Consider the following 19,357-nt stretch of genomic DNA (forward strand, 5'->3'; position numbering starts at 1 on the left):
GACATACTAAGATCTGGCAAATACCAGGGCCAATAAAATTACTAGGAGCAAAGAGCATTGATAAAAGGATGAATTTATGAAAAAGACAAAATGATCCTAAATATTTATACACCAAACAATAAAGCTTCAAAATTTAAGAAGCAAAAGCTGAAACAAGAATTAGACAGATCTGCAATTATAGTGGGTGTCTTCAACACCACCCCCTTGGTAACAGAACTACTAGATAAAGTCAGCAAGTGTAAGAAAGATTTATGTATTGAAACCAATATCTAATTGACATATATAGAACACTCCACTCAACAAATAAAGAACAACTGCCTATGGGACATTCAAATAAATAGAATAATTCCTGGGTCATAAAACAAACCTCAGCAAATTTAAAATAATTGAACTCACACATAGAGGGTTCTCTGACCATCATATAATGAAACTAGAAATCAGTAACAGAAAGATGACAGAAATATCTCTAAACATGTGGAAATTAAATTATACACTTCTAAATAATCCATGGATCAAAGAGAAAGGCTAAAAGGAAAGAGAAAAAAATTTATAGAACTGAATGAAAATGAAAATACAATATTAAAATAAATTGACTGCAGCTGAAGTGTCATGTGGAGGGAAATTTATAATTTATAAATTGTTTATAATTGACAGCTTCCATTGGAAATGTGGTAAGGCCTTAAATAATCTGAGTTCTTATCTCAGAAAGTAGAAAAAAAGAGCCAGATAACCCAAAACAAAGAAATCCAAAGCAAAAGGAAGGAAATAATAAACATTATTGTAGAAACAATGACATAGTAAAGTAGGAAAACAATAGAGCAAATAAACGGAAACAAAAAATCCATAAAAGTAATAAACTTCTAATAATTAAAAAATATAAGAAACAAGAATGAAACAGACAATATCAGAAATAGATATTACTTCAAATTTTCAGCCATTAAAAATTAATAAGTGAATAATCTGAACAACTTTAATATATTAGATGATATAGAAGAAAGTAGCCAATTCCTTGAAAACCACAAACTATCAAATTTCAACCAAGATGAAGAAAATAATTTCAATAGCCCTTTAACAATTAGGAAAGTTGAATTCATAATAAAAAACTACTGAAAAAATATCACCAGATCCAGATAATTTCAGGAGAGATTTCTAGTAAGCCTTCAAAAAGAATTAACAGCTATTTTAAAGTCTCTTTTATAAAATAAATGAGATGGGAATACTTCCCAACTCATTTTAGGAGGCCAGTATTATCCTGACAGTAAAGCCAGAAAAAGATAGTAATGGAAATAAGACAACATGAAGAAAGGTGTCTCAAATAAATTCAGACTCAAAATTTGTCAGCAAAATATGAACAAACTGAATTCAACAATGTACAAGGAGAATTAGTGGAATTTATTCCAGGTATGCAAGGCTTGTTCAGGTTTCAAAATCATCCAGTGTAATTCACCCTATCAACAACTTAAAGAAGAAAAATCATATGATCATATCAATTGACACAGAGAGAACATTAGAATAAAATTCAACATCATTTTATGATAAAATTCTTAGGTTAGAAATAGGATCCATTTAACGAGTGACTTCACTTTCACCTTTCACTTTCATGCATTGGAGAAGGAAATGGCAACCCACTCCAGTGTTCTTGCCTGGAGAATCCCAGGGACGGGGGAGCCTGGTGGGCTGCCGTCTGTGGGGTCACACAGAGTCGGACATGACTGAAGCGACTTAGCAGCAGCAGCAGCAGCAACAAAGCATGTATGCTGGAAAATTTTTAATATGCTTATGAAAGAAATCAAAGAACTAAATAAATGAAAAGGTACTGCTGGGTTCATGGATTGGGAGCTCAGCATAATAAAAATGTCATTTCCCTCCTACCTGATCTACAAGTAGAATGAAATTCATGTAAAGTTTCATCAAGGTTTTTATTTTTTTTTTGTAGATGTAAAAAAGCATATTCTAAAATTTGTGTGTAAGGCACAGAAGTAAAATAGCTGAAATAATCTTGACAAAGAACAATAAAGTAAGAGGGATTGATGTTTATACACTACTCATACTATGTTTAAAATAGATAACTAATGAGAACCTACTATATAGCACAGGGAACTCTACTCAATTCTCTGTGGTGACCTAAATGGGAAAAAAGTCAATAAGAGAAAGGATATATGTATACGTATGACTAATTCACTTTGCTATACAGCAGAAACTAACACAGCATTGTAAAGCATCTATATTCTGATAAAAATTAAAAAGAAATAAAGTTGGAGGAATCACTCTACTTGATACTGTTTACTACATTCTACCCCATAGTGTTTACTGTGCAGATTCAGCAATAAAGACAGTGTGCTATTGGTAGAGGGATACACTAGTCAGAATAAAGAACCCAGAAGAAGATGTACACAAATATGCTCAACTGATTTTTTAAGAAAAATTCAAAAAAGTTTAGTGAAGTAAGGATTGTTGTTCAGTCTCTAAGTCGTGTCCAACTCTTTGCAACCCCATGAACTGTAGCGCCAGTCTTCCCTGTCTATCTCTATGTCTTAGAGTTTGCTCAAATTCATGTCCATTGAGTCAGTGATGCCATTCAACCATCTTATCCTCTGTCACCCTCTTCTTCTCCTGCCTTCAATCTTTCCCAGCACCAGGATCTCTTCCAGTAAATTGGCTCTTCACATCAGGCAGCCAAAGTATTGGAGCTTCAGCTTCAGCACTAGTCCATCCAATGAATATTCAGGGTTGATCTCCTTTAGGATTGACTGGTTTGCGAATTGACTGGTTTGATCTCTCTGCTGTCCAAGGGACTCTCAAGAGTCTTCACCAGCACCACAATCTGAAAGCATCAATTCTTTGGTTCTCAACCTTCTTTATGGTCCAACTCTCATATCAGTACATGACTACTAGAAAAACCATACCTTTGACTATATGGATGTTTGTTGGCAAAGTAATGTGTTTGCTTTTCAATACACCATCTAGGTTTGTCATAGCTTTTCTTCCAAGAAGCCAGCATCTTTCAATTTCATGGCTGCAGTTACTGTCTGCAGTGATTTTGCAGCCTAAGAATATAAAATCTGTCACTGTTTCCACTTTCCCCCCATCTATTTGCCATGAAGTGATGGGACGGCATGCCATGATTTTAGTTTTTTGAACGTTGAGTTTTAAGTCAGCTTAAAGTAAGAATAGCCTTTTCAACAACTGGTGTTAGAATGATTGGAAATCCATAGATAAAAGAAGAAGGAGGACGAGGAGGAGAGGGAGAAGGAGAAATAAGAGAAGCAGAAGGGGAGCATCTCAACTTAAATCTCACACCTAGTGTAAAAACTAACTCAAACTATATCATAGAATTAAATACAAAATATAAAAATATGCAACTTTTAGCAAAACAGTTTAGAAAATATTCAGCCCCTAGAGCTATTCAGATGTTCTTAGATGTGATACAAATAGCATGATCCATAAGAAGAAAACTGAATAAATTGGATTTCATCAAAAGTTTAAGTTTTGCCATGCAAAAGTCCATGTGAAAAGGATGAAAAAAACTGCAGATTGGGGGAAAATATTTGCAGGCTATTTATCCAACAAAAGGCTAAAATATAGAGTATATTAAGAACTCTGGAAACCCAACAGTAAAAAAAAAAAAAAAAAAAACAGAAAATGGAAAAAGGACATGAAGAGGCATTTCAGTGAAAAGGAAATACAGATGGCAAATAAGCACATGGAAATATGTTCAACATCAAAGAAGCACAAATTAAAACCTCAATGAGGCATTCCTACACATCTATCAGAAGGGAAAAAATGAAAAAAAAAAATAGTAACAATACCAAGTGCTTGAGAGGATGTGGAGAAACTGGATCTGTTACAGGTGGGAATGTAAAATGCTGCAGCCTCTTTGGAAAACAAATTGGCAATTTGTTATAAAACTAAACATGCAATTTCCATATGACCCATTAATTGTCCTCCTAGGCATTTATCCTAGAGAAGTGAAAACTTATAGTCACGTAAACTCCTGTAAAGTTCATAGCAGCATTCCTTGGAGTAGCTCAAAATTGAAATAAGTCCCAGTGCTCTTCAGTAGATAAGTGATTAAACAAACTATCATGTGTATATACCATCGAGTACTGCTGCTGCTGCTGCTGCTGCTGCTAAGTCGCTTCAGTCATGTCCAACTCTGTGTGACCCTGTAGATGGAAGCCCACCAGGCTCCCCCGTCCCTGGGATCCTCCAGGCAAGAACACTGGAGTGGGTTGCCATTTCCTTCTCCAATGCATGAAAGTGAAAAGTGAAAGTGAAGTTGCTCAGTCGCGTCCGACTTTTAGCGACCCCCTGGATTGCACCCTACCAGGCTCCTCTGTCCATGGGATTTTCCAGGCAAGAGTACTGGAGTGGAGTGACATTGCCTTCTCCAACCATGGAGTACTACTCAGGAATAAAAAGAAAGGACCTGATTCAGATAGCAAATTGGGTGAATATCTAGGTAATTATGCTGAGTGAAAAACAGCCAGTCACCAAAGGTTACATACCTTGGTTCCATTTGTAGAACATTTTTAGAGATTGAAGTTCAGGGCCAAGATGGTGGTTGCAGGCGGTGCAAGCGGTCCATCTGGAGTCGGATGCCTTCCTCGTGTGTCTCAATCACGCTGTGAGCACGGAGAAGGAAGAGGTGATGGCGCTGTGCAATGGGGAGGCTGACACCGTCAGAACTGTTCAGGTTCATTCTGTCATCATCCTGCAACGTTCCGATAAGAGGAAGGAGGATCGCGTAGAAATTTCTCCAGAGCAGCTGTCTGCGGCCTCAACAGAGGCAGAGAGGTTGGCTGAACTGACGGATTGCCCCATGAGAGTTGTGAGTTGGTATCACTCCCATCCCCATATAACTGTTTGGCCTTCACATGTTGATGTCCGCACACAAGCCATGTACCAGATGATGGATCAAGGCTTTGTAGGACTTATATTTTTATGCTTCATAGAAGATAAAAATACAGACTGGATGGGTACTCTATACTGGCTTTCAATCCATACAGGCCCAAAAGAGCTCAGACTATAAGAGAATTGAAATCCCAATTCATATTGTACTTCATGTAACCAGTGAGAAAGTATGCCTTGAGTCAGCAGTTGAGCTGCCCAAGATCCTGTGCCAAGAAGAACAAGATGGGTATAGGAGGATCCACAGCCTTACACATCTGGACTCAGTAACCAAGATCCATAATGGCTCAGTATTTACCAAGAATCTGTGCAGTCAGATGTCAGCGGTCAGCAGACCTCTACTGCAGTGAGTGGTTGGAGGACAGACTGGAGCAAAACCAACAGTGTGTGCAGGAGCTGCAACAGGAAAAGGAAGAGCTTCTGCAAGAACTTTCTTCTCTAGAATAAAGCAGGAGACAGAACGGGGAAGGATGAAAATATCCAGGAATAAAATTAATTAGGCTAAATCTGTTTTGAAGAAGAAAAAATGGGGGGCTCACTTTACCTGACTTCAAGATTTACTATAAAGCTGCAGGGATCAAGACAGCCCAACCGATTTTGACAAAGGTACAGAAGAAATTCAACGGAGGAAGGACAGTCTTCAACAAATCATGTTGGTGCTATTGGCAAAGAAAAGGAACTTTGACCTAAACTGTATACAATATACAAATTTGAAAATGTATCATGATGTTGGGTGTAAGATGTAAAACTGTAAAACCTTTAGGGAAAAAAAAATCATAGAAAAATCTTTAGGATCTTGGGCTAGGCAACAAGCTCTTGGCCTTCACTCCAAAAGCACAGTCCTAAAAGGAAAAAGTTGATACACTGGACTTTATCAAAAGGAAAAACTTCTGCTCTGCAAACAATTTAAGAGGAAGATGTTATTGACAGAAATCACTTGCAAACCATTTATCGCATTGAATCTGGAATATATTGTATAAAGTCAAGAGAAAAAATAATACAATTAGAAAATGAGCAGAAGACATGAATAGACATAGCACTGAAGAGGGAATGTTGATGGCAAGCAAGCATAGGAGAAAATGCTGAATCTTATTAGTAATCAGGGGATGCAAATTCAAACCACAAGGAATTATGACTATGTACTTATCAGAATGGCTAAAGAAAATAACAATGAAAATGGGGACTTCCTGGCAGTTCAGTGGTTGAGACTCTGCATTTCAGTGCCGGGGGCATGGGTTTGATCCCTAGTTGGGGAACTAAGATCCCACATGCCTCAGGGTGTGGCCAGATTTTTTTAAAAATAGTGAAAATAGCAGATGCTGTTGAGCATACAAATTGGAGATCTCATACTTTGCTAAATGGAATGTAAAATGGTAAGCCACTCTGAAAAAAAGAGTTTGGAAACTTCTAATAAACTTAAACATGAAAGTGAAAGTGTTAGCTGCTCAGTCATGTCTGACTCTTTGGACCCCATGGACTGTAGCCTGCCAGGCTCCTCTGTCCATAGGGATTCTCCAGGCAGGAATACTGCAGTGGGTTGCCATTCCCTTCTCCAGGGGATTTTCCTGACCCAGCGATCGAAAGTTAAACATACATGCACTTTATTACCCAGCAACTATTTTTCTGGACATCTATCCCAAAGAAATGAAAGCCTATTATTGGCACAAAAACTTCTATACAGATGTTATTAGCACTATCATTTGTAATAGCCCCAAATGAAACAACCCAGATATCCTGCAGTTGAATGTGCAGTTAAACCAACCATGCACACCATGGGATACTACGCTGCAATGTAAAGAAACAGAATATTGATACACACAGCTTGGATGGACCTCAAGTGTATTATGATGAATGAAAAAAGTCTCAACAAGTCACCACATTTGTATAACACCACATTTGTATAACAAGTCACCACATTTGTATAACATTCTAAATGCTTGAAATGAAAAAATTATAGAAATGAAGAACAGATTAATGGTTGCCAGGGATAGGGACTGGAGGGGGTATGAGATATGGGTGATTATAAAGGGTAACAACACAAGCAGTTCCTTTGTGCTGATGAAACACTTCTATTTCTTGATTGTGGTGCTGATTACATGAATGTATATCTGCGCTAAAACTATGTGAAAGGGAAGTCGCTCAGTCATGTCCAACTCTTTGCGACCCCATGGACTTTAGCCCACCAGGCTCCTCCATCCATGGGATTCTCCAGGCAAGAGTACTGGAGTGGGTTGCCACTTCCTTCTCCAGGGGATCTTCCCTACCCAGGGATCGAACCCAGGTCTCCCACATTGTAGGCAGATGCTTTACCAAAAGCTATATAGAGCTACACAAAAAACCCCACAAATGAGTGCATGTAAAATCTGGTGAAATCAAATAAGGTCTATCAGTCTAGTCAGCAGTACTGTACCATTGTCAGCATGTTGGTTTTGAAGTTGGGCTATAAAAATGTGTAAGATCTTACCACTGGGGGAAACTGGGACTCCCTTACTATTTTTACACCTTCCTGTTAATCTGCAATTATTGCAAAATAGAGTTGTAAGTTAAAATTGAAGTCCAGTTGATGTATAATATTATATGTTACAACTGTATAATATATGATTCAAAAATCTAAAGGTCATATTTCATTTATAGTTATTATAAAATATTGGCTATAATAGTTTGACCCTCTTAATCCCCAGCCCCTATATTGCTGCTCTGCGTTCACTCTCCCCACTGGTAACCAATGGCTTATTCTTTCTATCTGTAAGTCTGCTCCTTTTTTGATCTAGTCTGCTTGTTTTTTGTTTTCAGTTATAGTGACTATTAAAAAAAAAAAGGGAGCAGACTTCCAGATAGTTTTTGTTTCCTTTAGATTCTACTTATAAGTGACATCATACAGATTGTGTTTTTCTCTGTCTGACTTATTTCACTCAGCATGTTCTGTGCTTAGTCGCTCAGTGGTCCAACTCTTTGCAACATGGGGTAGACTGTAGCCCATTAGGCTCCTTTCCATGTGGATTTTCCAGGCAAGAATTTTGGAGTGGGTTATGATGCTCTCCTCCAAGGGATCTTCCAGACCCAGGGTCTCCTGCATGAAGGCAGATTCTTTACCAGCTGACCTGCCAGGGAAGCCCTCACTCAGCATCAGTCAGTTCAGTTCAGTTCAGTCACTCAGTCGTGTCCGACTCTTTGCGACCCCATGAATTGCAGCACGCCAGGCCTCCCTGTCCATCACCAACTCCCGGAGTTCACTCAGACTCACGTCCATCAAGTCAGTGATGCCATCCAGCCATCTCATCCTCTGTTGTCCCCTTCTCCTCCTGCTCCCAATCCCTCCCAGCATCAGAGTCTTTTCCAATGAGTCAATTCTTCACATGAGGTGGCCAAAGTACTGGAGTTTCAGCTTTAGCATCATTCCTTCCAAAGAAATCCCATGGCTGATCTCCTTCAGAATGGACTGATTGGATCTCCTTGCAGTCCAAGGGACTCTCAAGAGTCTTCTCCAACACCACAGTTGAAAAGCATCAATTCTTCGGTGCTCTGCCTTCTTCACGGTCCAACTCTCACATCCATACATGACCACAGGAAAAACCATAGCCTTGACTAGATGGACCTTAGTTGGCAAAGTATTGTCTCTGCTTTTGAATATGCTATCTAGGTCTTTAATACCCTCCAAATTATAGAGCAGTTTTTAAATAACAGGACTTCCCTGGTGGCTCAGATCGTAAAGCATTTGTCTACAATGCAGGAGACCCGGGTTCGATCCCTGGGTCGGGAAGATCCCCTGGAGAAGGAAATGGCAATCCATTCCAGTATTATTGCCTTGAAAATCCCATGGACAGAGGAGCCTGGTAGGCTACAGTCCATGGGGTCCCAAAGAGTCGGACACAACTGAATGACTTCACTCTCACTTTCACTTTCTTTTAAATAACAAGATTTTAGAAATGGAGGACAGATTAGTGGATATCTGAGGTTAGGAACAGTGGGAAGTTGAAGGTGGAAGAGAGATGGGTGCAGTTACAGAACTGAGTTCAAGTCCCACTTCACTTATCTGTATATTATCTTGGGCAATCTCTTTGTGCTTCTCCCTAACTGTAGTAAACATACCTACCTACTTCATGAATGAGCTAGGGTAGTACATATAAGAAGTTTAAAAAAAAAAGTTTTGAACTTCGGGGACAGAGAAAGCATTCTGTTGATGTTGGTAACTATTACTGTTGAGATGAAATATGGGAGATACCCATAGCATTTGAGAATTTATGTCTGAATGAATTATAGCTATAGTCACTGCTATTTTGTAAATGACTTTTCCTGAATTGATAAAATGATTGCATATTTTAATTTGACTAAAATTTTCTGTGAGGGGATAAAATTTTGGTTTAATTTAATTGTAATACATTGAAGTATTCAGAACTACTTATTCATATTTTTCCACTAAAGTGAATATGACTGATGTTTTCATATCTATTTTTTTTATTAGTCAGTAGTTAGTGATAATGAAATAGGTCATTGAACAGTGCTTAGGGTAAATTTTTTTGCCTTGAATTTATTAAAGACCAAAATCTTCAGATAAACCATACGTAGCTTTTATAAAGCTACTGACCCCAGGCCCATCACATGACCTAACGATTGACTAAAGAGAGTCTTTATGTATCTTAATAATCTGTCCAATAACTGTAGTCAAACCAAGCATAAAATGACAGGTCCTCTTCTCTTTCAAGTTGTATTAACTCAGGAATTGCCTTAATGCTATTTTCTTTTAGGATAATAGTAAGGCTCACAACACCGATGCTAAGATTTCATACGAAAAACTGAGAGACTTATAGAGGCCTGGAAGTTGACTTTTCAAAATTATAAAGTTTTAATGATTGACAGTTTTAATTATTAACATTTATTTTATATACATATATATATATATGTACATGCACACACACATACACATATATATATTTTTGGAGAGCATCCCTCCTGCCCTGTTTCAGTTTTTTCAGGACCTCAGACAATCAAACTGTTCATCTGTAACTTCAAACAATTTTATATATGTGAAATCAGATTAAAATGAGGGTTAAGTACAACCACAGAAGAGGAAAATAAGAAAAAGGTCAGTTCTGCTTGGCCGTGAAGGCAGGTGCACATTGTACGCAGTATATACTAGTACCTTGGGAGTTTTTTAAAATGTAAAATAGAGCACATATTTCCCCATCAGTCATATCCCTGATTGACTACCTTGATATCTACTGATTTGAAGAAAGTGGGAGAAAGTGATGGAAGGCAATGGCACCCCACTCCAGTACTCTTGCCTGGAAAATCCCACGGATGGAGGAGACTGGTAGGCTGCAGTCCACGGGTTCGCTAAGAGTCGGACACGACTGAGTGACTTCACTTTCACTTTTCACTTTCATGCATTGGAGAAGGAAATGGAAACCCACTCCAGTGTTCTTGCCTGGAGAATCCCAGGGACGGCGGAGCCTGATGGGCTGCCGTCTATGGGGTCGCACGGAGTCGGATACGACTGAAGTTACTTAGCAGCATACTAGGAAGAGTTATGTCTTGCTAGAGAAAATTGTAGTTTAGTTGCTAAGTCATATTAGACTCTTGCAACCTGATCGACCATAGTCTGCCAGGCTCCTCTGTCCATGGGATTCTCTAGGCAAGAATATTGGAGTGTGTTGCCATTTCCTTCTCCAGGGCATCTTCCTGATCCAGGGATTGAACCCGAGTCTCCTGCAGTGGCAGGCACATTCTTTACCACTAAGCCACCTGGGAAGCCCTGAGAAAATTGTATTTAACTTACAGAGCAACGTGCTTATGTAGCATGTGTGGAAAACAGCTCTGAATGGTAGTGCTCAGTATAGTGACACATATTTTAGGTCCAGATGAGGATGCAGCCCTCATGGCTTTTAGTGAATAAGCTACATGTTATATGTGTGAGCTGCCCAGCAAGACAACTATAGCCATTTAGTAGGGGTTCTATAAGCTAAGAGCCCCAGTTATGCTCAAGAGGTTACGCTGCCTGGATTGAAATGCTCAGCTGTACCCAGCTGTGGGTCCTTGTGTAAGTTGCTTAACTTCTTGTCTCAATATTCTCATTTGAAAATATGGAAATAATAATAGTTACCTGCTAGAGTTATTATTAGGAGTAAGTATTGCAACTCCATGGACTATAGCATACCAAGCCCTTCTGTCTGTGGGATTTCCCAGGCAAGAATACTGGAATGGGGAGCCATTCCCTTCTCCAGGGGATCTTCCCAACCCAGGGATCAAACCCAGGTCTCCTACATTGTAGGCAGATTCTTTTCTGTCTGAGCCACCAGGAAGTCCAAGATTACTATGCTGCTGCTGCTGCTGCTGCTGCTAAGTCACTTCAGTCATGTCCGACTCTTCGCGACCCCATGGACTGCAGCCTACCAGGCTCCCCCCTCTTCTTCAGGGGATCTTCCTGACTCAAGGAATGAACAGGCGTCTTTACCATCTGAGCTTCTAGGAAAGCCCTCTTAGAGCAATGCCTAGTACTTAATAACCATTCAATAAATGGTATTTAAAATTTTGTTATTTGGAAATTTACTGATAGATTCTGTACAGAATTCAAGAAAAGAACTTGCCTACTTTTATTGCTACTTTGTAGTGATTAGTATTGTTTGTTTCAAGATTTTTTGCCCTTTGGTACCTGTTTTCTACATCTATTGTTACATTCTTGAAAATATTTTTAGAAATATTTTTTACTCCATATAATTTTTAGATATGGTCATGTCTGGCTATACCAGGGAGGATTTTTTATTAATAATCATAACGGTAAAAATCTAATTTTTTAAATTATGTTACTCATTAACATATCTTGGAAAACTGAAAGACTGTAAATAGGAACCGAATGCTGTGAATCTTTAACATATAGCTTCAAAGTCATTGCAGGTTTTTTTAAGCTAAATACAATAAAAAATATTTAGCTCTCCAGAACAACGCTGGAAAGATACATAAGGTAGAAAGCACACAAGTGAGGCCATATGTCCATTCGTATATCACAATTCCACTGTTTAAATTCACTCTGAAAGCCAGCTAGTGAAAAAACAGTGCAAAACTGGTTGGTTTGTAGTTCTTATTTTTACTTAAAAAGTTGCCCATTTAAATAAAGAACATTCCATGTAATTAAAATTTTTATTAAATTCAATCAAGGAGCATTTGAAGCTATAGTTTATAAAGTACAAATTTGAAAATTCAATTTGGACTTAAATGCTAACAGATTGTAAGTAACTGAACCTTTCCCTCAACTGTACCAGTCCCAAAATAAGATATCAGAGGAGTCAAAAGTCCAAACACCAGGGACAGATTGTGTAAGTTAAAATCTGAGCTCTTATCCTTGCTGGGAAGGACAAGGAACCCTGGTGTGCTGCAATCCATGGGGTCATAAAGAGTCGGGCACGACTGAGCAACTGAACAACAACAATCCTTGCTGGAGGCATGACTCTGACTACAGGGAAATTATTTAGCCTCTCTGTGCCTCAGTTTCCTCATCTGTGAAACCAGTTAAAATAGTACCTAGTTCATCAGGTTTCTGCAAGGATTACAGAATGTATATATTCTGTGTGTGTATATATACACACACACATAGTGTAGAGTTGGTCCCTCAGTTGTGCTGACACTGCAACCCCACAGACTGTAGCCCTCCAGGTTTCTCTGTCCATGGGATTCTCCAGGCAAGAATGCAGGAGTGGGTTGCTATTCTCTTCTCCAGGGGATCTCTGAACCCAGGGGTTGAACCCAGGTCTCTACATTGCAGGCAGACTCTTTACCATCTGAGCTACAAAGAAATCCTGTAGCTTTACCGTCTGAGCTACAGGGAAGTCCTATATGTATGTATATGTATATTTACACACACACGTGACTGTCTATATAATAGACACACACATTAATAAGTGTTGTGTGTGTGTATATATGAGTGTGTGTGTTTATATACATATAGATATGCATAAAATATGTATGAAAAATTTTCATGTCCCTATATTGGGCTTTCTCCTAAACCACTGTTACTCTTGCTGCCTTTCCTAGGTATGAGAGAAGAGAAATCAGACTTTTCAAAAACACCTTCACTGGCCTAGCCTGGGAAAAATAATGAAGCAGTTGAAGTTTGTTTTTTTGTCGTGTGCTTTCTCCCTTGAACTTGGGCAAACTCCAGGAGATGGTGAGAGACAGGGAGGCCTAGCATGCTACAGTCCATGGGGTTTGCAAAGAGTTGGACACAACTTTAGCAACTGAACAACAGCCTCTCTTTCTGTACCCTTGTCTCTTTTCCAGTACTCAATACACTCTTTTTAGCTACTTTTATAAACATAATGCCTTTTAGGTGCCCACACTGGTTTTCTGAAGTCCCTTTCTCTAGTGCTTTCCTTGTGTCTGCCTTATCACAAAGTGTTAAAATAACTTCTTACCCTCTTGCCCATTCCCACCAGTTCGAAACTCTTTTTTTTTTAAAACCTGGTCAGCACCTGGAACCACACCTATTTGTAAATACACACTAAGGTGTGACGTACTGGTAGCCTTACCTGTGGCTTCTTTCCTCTGACAGGAAAAAAAAAAAAAATCTGTGCCTTTGCACTGGAGTAGTGAAGTTTGAATTGTGCATTTTGATTTGTATTAGTGGGTATGAGTAGTTGGAGAGGTGGCTGACAACTTTGGGGGTGAAGCTGACTATAAAGAGAAGTAGGTAGCCTTGGTCCTCATATTTAGTGAAAATAAATGTCATGGAAAAGTAAAAACAAGACTCTAGAGACATAAGCAGTCTTTATTTAGAGTCACTGTTTTTCATTTACTTACTTAGAGTACTATTTATTTCTGTAACTGCTCCTAAGCTACTACCTAAAATTTTCTTGTGTATTTTCATAACTTTTTGAGAAGGGGATACATAAGAACACAGATGTGGGTCTTGTTTACCTGTTATATTTCCTATAGTAGATGCTAAATAAATGCATGGTGAATATAAGATATAGAAATGGACCTATTTCTGGTTTCTTTTTGGCTTATTTGCTTCAACAGACTTTTTGTTTTTAAATAAAATTTGAATTTTTGTGAAGTCTAAATAAAAATGGATAATGAATAGAGAAATCTAAAAAACCTGTTCAAGCACAGCTTCTGCATTTTTAACTGTTTTAAAATACACATATGCACCAGTGGCAACTACATTATTCCTAGGACTAAGAGCCTTCAGGGAATGCACAAAAGATGCTAACACGGCTGCAAGTGAAACCAAAGCCCTAGCAATACAAATAGGTTTTAACCAGTTTTCCTCTCTCAGAGTGTTTCATTGACCTTCTCCGGGATAGTCACACCTGGGTATTTCCACAGCTCCTTTGAAGAGTACTCAGCAAATAAACTCACAACAAAAGCCATTTTAGGGGGAAGTAGTTGGGCAATAATATTTAAATCACTCGATAAATAAGTAATTTCAAGCAGTTGTAATGTAACCTTCTGATAATCACCTTTAATCCATTTTCAATTCTCAACTAATATGTTAACTAACTCCTCATTATTCAGCTGCAGAGAAATTACATTGGAGCCTTTGTGCAAACATAATCTCTGGATATCAAGACCAAGAAAGTTTAGATGTATTGGATGATTAAGTGGTATTAATATTGAGAAAAACAATGCTTTGTACTTGCCTCTATAGGATTAATTTCAATTATATCTAGTCCCACATATGACCTTTTTAGAATTCACTTTTTCTATCTCTACATAAATGATTGATGATAATGATTAAAATAAATTATATAATAGCATGTTTTTAAAGTAATTCAGTTGAATGCATAATAGTAGCTCAAGAATATTTCCAATTGTAACCTAAGCTGGGTTCAAATTTTTTAAAATTTAAATTTATTTATTTTAATTGATTGGAGGCTAATTACTTTACAATATTGTATTGGTTTTGCCATACATCAACATGGATCCGCCATGGGTATACACATGCATCCTGTATCCTGCATCATACCTGGACTGGCGATTCGTTTCTTATATGATATTATACATGTTTCAATGCCATTCTCCCAAATCATCCCACCCTCTTCCTCTACCACAGAGTCCAAAAGACTGTTCTATACATCTGTGTCTCTTTTGCTGTCTCACATACAGGGTTATCGTTACCATCTTTCTAAATTCCATATATATGCGTTAATATACTGTATTGGTATTTTTCTTTCTGGCTTACTTCACTCTATAATCGACTCTAGTTTCATCCACCTCATTAGAATTGATTCAAATGTATTCTTTTTAATGGCTGAGTAATATTCCATTGTGTATATGTACCACAGCTTTATCCATTCATCTGCTGATGGACATCTAGGTTGCTTCCATGTCCTGGCTATTATAAACAGTGCTGCGATGAATATTGAGGTACACGTGTCTCTTTCAATTCTGGTTTCCTTGGTGTGTATTTTTCATTTAAATAAAAATGTGTAGAAGAACTATACATTCACTCTTTGGTCCCCTGATAATAAGGAGACCACATTCACTTTTGACTTTGTCTGGATAATCTCAGGTTGTGTCTGTTGTCCCAGCATAATAATTCATGACACTGTCTTCTATTTTCAAAAATGTTGTGCTTTCACTGATAAAGCATGCTACTTATACAGAGAATTTGTTTGTGATGTACTTTTATAGTCTAAAAAATTCTGGAACTTATCAGACTGTGAGTCACATGTAATGGTAGCTAGTCATAGGAAGCATCAGTTCCTCTGCTTTGTCATGCTTAGCAATGCTTCTTTATGAGACATTCCTCCAAATATTTGCCATGTTCTTTAAAATCAAAAAGTATTGCTCCTTTCTAGTATGTTTTATTCAGAACATTCAAAAATGCAAGCTCACTTTTCCCCCTAACACAGTAACACGTTAAGGTTTTCATTTCTACAGTACTTAGTAGTTTGTGTCATTTTTCAGAAGAGGAAAGATCTTTTGAAAACGATACCTTCATTAGTCAATTTCATCCTCGGGTAAACTCTTGGCTTCTGGAAATGTCACCCTGAATGTAGTATAATGTTTACTATGCAGTAGGCACCTAATAGATATTTGTTAAATGAGTGAATGAGTAGCAATGATAGTTTTCTAAATTTTAAAAATATATTACTTTATTTTAGTAAATGGCATTATTTTTCAAGTCATCCAAGCTACAATGGGAATAATAAAATTCTTATTTGAGAAATAGCCAATCACTAGTATCTATATTTATTAGAATACATGACAAGAAATAATTAAATTATCCCACGTGAGATAGTAGCTGAGAAACCTTAACCCATATGTGTTTAAATATGAAGGAGGGAGAGAGATGATGTGGAGAGGAAAACTGTTGTTCAGTTGCTCAGTCATGTGCAACTCTTTGAGACCCCATGGACAGCAGCACGCCAGGCTTCTCTGTCTTTCACCATCTCCCGGAACTTGCTCAGACTCACGTCCATTGAGTTGACGATGCCATCCAACCATCTTGTCCTCTGCCGTCCCCGTTTCCTCCTGCCTTCAGTCTTTCCCAGCATCAAGGTCTTTTCCAATGAGTCAGCTCTTTGTGTCAGGTGGCCAAAGTATTGGAGCTTCAGCTTCTGCACCAGTCCTTCCAATGAATGTTCAGGGTTGATTTCTTTTAGGATTGATTGATTTGATCTCCTTGCTGTCCAGGGGTCTCTCAAGACTCTTCTCCAGCACCACAGTTTGAAAGCCTCAATTCTTTAGCACTCAGGCTTCTTACGGTTCAGTTTTCACAACCATACATGACTATTGGAAAAAACATAGCTTTGACTATACGGACCTTTGTCAGCAAAGTGATGTTTCTTCTTTTTAATACACTGCCTAGATTTGTCATAGCTTTTCTTTCAAGGAACAAGTGTCTTTTAATTTTGTGGCTGCAGTCACCATCCACAGTGATTTTCGAGCCCAGTAAAATAAAATCTGTCACTGTGTCCACTTTTACCCCGTCTGTTTTCCATGAAGTAATGGGACCGGATGCCATGCTCTTAGGTTTTAAATTTTGAGCTTTAAGCCAGCGTTTTCACTCTTCTCTTTCATCCTTTTCAAGAGGCTCTTTAGTTTCTCTTCGATTTCTGCCATTAGAGTGGTATCTGCATGTCTGAGGTTGTGGAGGGGAGAGTGCTTTGCTCTGCTTAGTTGCTTTGTCATGTCATACTCCGTGTGACTCTGTGGCCTGTAGACCACCAGATTCCTCTGTCCATGGGAATTCTCCAGGCCAGAATACTGGAGTGGGTTGTCATGCCCTCCTCCAGGGGAGGGGAGAGTACCATAAAGTAATTGAATTTCTTGTCATGGTGAATGGTATTCCCATTAATTTCCTCAGACTTACTATTGAAAGGGTAAGAATAATTATTCTGGAACCCCTTAAAAATATACTTTCCATGTTATGTTACAAATTTCTGTCTTCAGAGAGATGACTTGTGATTTCAGCCTAACATCAATTAAGAAATATACACCATATTACAGAGGAGAAGAGCTTGAAGGCTCATCAGTAGGCCATGAACTTTTCGGACAGTAATTTGAAAGAAAGTTTGAGAATTGCACTTAAAGGAATGGGCTTTGCTCTTTGATCATGTTATTAATCTTTCAGGAATTTAATAACACTTAAGCCAGTTTTACAATTAACTAAGAGGTAGTCGATAATGACAATAAACTTTAAGTGTCTGTAGTAGCATATGATGGGGAAGAAAAAGACCATAGTTTTAAAAGTTTTTAATTCTTTAAGTCAATTGGAAGAGAATTATCGGCATCAAAATAGGCTTTGACTGGCAAGCCACTATCAAATTAAAATAATTGTTTAAAGCCCTCTAGCCCCTTGATGTTGCAATTGAATCCCATTAAAGACTAAGTTCTATATCCCCTTGTCATTCCTAACCACATTTTTGTATACCTACTGAATCTTTCCCTACTTTCTCACTCCTTCCACTTAGTTTCATCCACCTCTTTTAGTTGTTAAAAAGGACTATAATTTTGTGTCCTTTTTTAGGAAAAAAATAAAAACTAATGAAGATAAAGCATCATTTCTTCAAAGTTCAATAATTACATGTTGAAATTTCTGGAATAAGTAAAAAATTGCCCTTACTGGGTAGCCAAATCCCTCTCCCTCTGTAATAGGTGAGAAGACAGAAAACATGCATACTGATAGAGCTATTTGTACCTGTGATGGCAGAAAATGGAGGGGATTCTCTGTTGTTTTGTAATGCTAAGGTTATTATTTTATAGTGAACAAGGACGTGGCCAGAGCTTTGAAATGAGTGGAGACCTTTTTTTTTTTTTGAAATGGCTGCATGAGGACTCAAAAGAGAGCATTCACTAGTGATACCTGGAAGTAACCTAGATAGCAGTGAGTGGAGGTCACAGAGCTTTAGTGACACTGACATGCACTTCTTATTTTCTCTAGCAAAATACAGCTTTTCAGATTTAGAAGGCAGACATTCCACTTAAACTGTGTGGATGTATTATAGGGACAAGCAAGGGAGTTGAGGACATAGTAACAGCAACTGATACACTGCGCTGTGGAGTTGAATATAAGAGGAGATAGAATGGAGATATGATGAGTGTATTTGATAGGCAGAAAGTAGAAGCATTAGAAATTGGATACCTGGGCTTCCCTGTTGGGGCTCAGCCATAAAGAATCCACCTGCCAGTGCAGGAGACACAATTTTGATCCCTGGGTGGGGAAGATCCCTTGGAGGAGGAAATGGCAACCCATTCCAATATTCCTGGAATGGGAAATCCCATGGACAAAAGAGTCTCCAGGGCCACAGTCCGTAGGGTTACAAAGAGTCAGACATGACTTAGCAACTAAACACCAACAACAATAAGATACTTTATAGCTGGTAAAACCACAATTCTTCAGTATTTGAGGGGAGGATTTAAGGATTATTAAAAAAAAAGATTGGATTTGTTACTAAGATCTAAGTCCTGGTGCAAGGAGGGAGAAGTTGAGTGATAGAGCTAGGATTATAGATGGCTGCAGTTGTTTGAGTTTCAGAGTTTGGCAGTGAACCAGTTACAGGTGATGACATGACCCAGGGTGCAGACAATAGAGCTGGATGGAAAGTGGAGTGGACGTGAGATTCACCAAAGAGGAGGAAGCAGAGGAACTGAGAGGTTAAGATTGTACTTATGAACTTTGAAGATGCTCACGTTGATATTAGCAGTTTGTGTACAGGAAATAATGCTGAGAGAAGTGCAAAGCCTTCAGCGAATGTGGGGGAATGACTAAAAGATTTATAGGTAAATAGTAATGAGGTAATTTAGGCAGTAGAAAGCTGGGATGCTCCATGATCCTTTAAATATAAAGGTTCTCATGGAATTATGTCGCCAAAAAGATCTAGCGGTATCATTGAGGCTCTAGGACAATGATAGCTAATCATCTTGACTCTAACATAAAATGCAATATGAGAAAATGAATGGATTTTTCTTGTGAGTTCCATAGGGGAGAGCCTGGTTTGAATCAGGG

At 38.3% G+C, this 19,357-nt stretch overlaps 1 protein-coding gene and 1 pseudogene across 1 annotated transcript in view; both read left to right on the plus strand.

The window, feature by feature from the left end:
- Positions 1-19,357, plus strand: part of CFAP299 (cilia and flagella associated protein 299) — a 713,998-nt gene that overhangs the window by 187,371 nt on the left and 507,270 nt on the right. The window lies entirely within an intron of this gene.
- On the plus strand, positions 91-5,358 carry LOC138442843 (lys-63-specific deubiquitinase BRCC36-like; annotated as a pseudogene).

Source organism: Ovis canadensis, chromosome 6, assembly GCF_042477335.2.
Source record: "Ovis canadensis isolate MfBH-ARS-UI-01 breed Bighorn chromosome 6, ARS-UI_OviCan_v2, whole genome shotgun sequence".
NCBI classification, from domain to species: domain Eukaryota; kingdom Metazoa; phylum Chordata; class Mammalia; order Artiodactyla; family Bovidae; genus Ovis; species Ovis canadensis.